The sequence below is a fragment of the Elephantulus edwardii genome, unplaced genomic scaffold (genome assembly GCF_000299155.1).
Source record: "Elephantulus edwardii isolate Elephantulus edwardi_28Jun2011 unplaced genomic scaffold, EleEdw1.0 scaffold00018, whole genome shotgun sequence".
In the NCBI taxonomy this organism is placed as follows: domain Eukaryota; kingdom Metazoa; phylum Chordata; class Mammalia; order Macroscelidea; family Macroscelididae; genus Elephantulus; species Elephantulus edwardii.
In genome coordinates, this window is record NW_006399768.1 from 27,709,884 (window position 1) to 27,712,237 (window position 2,354).

Here is a 2,354-nt window from a genome sequence, read left to right on the forward strand (position 1 = left end):
AGTGTTCCTTTGCTCTGTTTGCACCACAGCTATTTGGTCTAAGTTTAGGTTTTGTATGAACAAAAATGTGTGTTCTGGTATCCCAATTGTTGTCAATGTTAGCCATAATTTTTATGATTCACACAGTAAAATGGCTATGCATGCATATTCAAATAACCATTCTTTTGCTATTTTTGCTTTCAGTCAGAATTTTTAAAATATTTTTTAAAAGTAAAGAACAACAAACACAGACCACGGAATATCTTTATGTTTTTTATACATATTTTTTCAGTATGTGTGTGTGTGTGTGTGTGTGTTTTCACTGATTGTGGTTGAGTTGAGCACAACTCATAGTGACAAACAAAAGGCCTGAAGCCTTTCTGCCTTTCTATAAATATCGTCATTTATCAAAATTCATAGTTTCCAGAGGCATGTGGTTTAGGAAGTGGATGCCACTCCATCTTCTAAATATGTATATCTATCTATCTATCTATCTATCTATCGATATATGTATATATATATCTATGTCTAAGTCTAAATCTAAGTCTATATCATCTATATCTATCTCTATCTATATCATCTATATCTATATATCTATATCGATATCTATATCTATATCTATCTAATCTATCTATATCTATAATATCTTACAAATGCGAGAGCTATTATATTTATCTTTGAATTATGTTATGTTTAGATAATCTTTATCATGATATTTTACAAATGTAAAACACTTAAACTTTGACATTTTTAATAGTCTGTGTGACTGCTAAGTAAATATAAATAACCAATATGCTTGAATACGTATATGCATACTTATGTATTTGTTTATAAAATAGTTTGGAAGATCCAGTAGTTAATTGTAAAAATCAGATGACTGTGCAGAGAGACAAAAGTAGTGATTTAAGATTATTATTCATAACACAACAGAATTTACCAAATCCAGCCAGGTATTTAGATATTAGAGAGAAAAAGAAAAGAATTTGTTTTCTTCTACAATGTGTAGTACAATAGTGGAAGTAAAAATTATAAATTACCAAGAAATTGCCTTGTAAGGTCATGGAGTCTAACCTGAATTACATATTATTCTGATTATTACTCCTTCTTTACTAAAAATAAATTATATTATTAGTGGAAGTAAGACCACTATTAAGTAGTGAATGCTTAGGAAGATGCTTGTTGTTCTTGTTATCTGTTGGTGAGTTGCCTGGGGCCCATAGTGACCCAATGTACAGTTGCTCTGAACCCTGCCCTAACCTAAGCCAATCTCATTCTCTCCAAAAGACTCAATCCCATCTCTCCAGTCGTTGAGTCAATTCATCTCATCCTGGATTTTCCTCTCTTCTACTGTCCCTCTACCCTTCCATGCATGATGTCTTTCTCCAAGGAGAAGTTCCTCCTGGCTACACATCCAAAGCATGTAAGCTTCAAAATCCTTGCCTCCAGGTAGCATCTTGGTTTCACCTTCTCTAGGTCAGATTTGTTTGTTCTCCTGACAGTTGGCAATATGTTCAACACTTTTCTACAGGACCACAACTCAAAGGAATCAATTCTTCTTCTATCATCCTTAGTCACTGTCCAGGTCTCCGATGCATAGCAAGTAATTGTGGAGCCCATGGCCTGCGCCAGGCATACTTTATTCTTCAGACTGATATTGTTGCTCTTCAATACTCTAGAGAGGTCCCTAACATGAGACTTTCCCCATGCAACTTGTCCTTTGATTTCCTGACTGCTGGTGCCGACAGTGTTGACTGTGGAACTAAGCAAGCTGAAGTTGTTAACAATCTCTATCTTTTCTCCATCTATCATGAACCTGCAATTGAAACAGTGGTGAGAATCCTTCTCTTCTTGATGTTGAACTTCAGTCCATATTGAAGACTACAGTCCTTGACCTTCTGCAGCAAACACCACACCTCTTCAGTTTCAACAAACAAGGTTGTGTCATCTGCATAATGCAGGATGTTAATGAGTCTTCCTTCAATCCTGACACCACATTCCTCCTCATAAAGTCCAGCCTCCCAAATAATCTCTTTGCACAGAGATTTTAAAAGGTATAGAGATAGCATTCATGCTGCATACCTTTTCTGATCTTGAACCATGCTGTGTTTCCCAGCTTTGTTATGACCACAGCTCCCTAGTTCCAGTATAGGTTTCATAGAAGCACAATGCATAAATTTTAAATTTTCAGGAGATGTTCCATGCACGGTATGTGTGTGTGGGGTGTGCTCCATCGTGGGCATAAAGCGCAAACTAAAATGTCCCTCTCTGAGGATCTGTTCCATTACAGGTTCCCACCAAGCATCCTGAGAGCACTGGCCTACCTACACAATGGTTCTCTTTCTTTTTATTCCTACAGTCCTTGTAGATTTGTATTA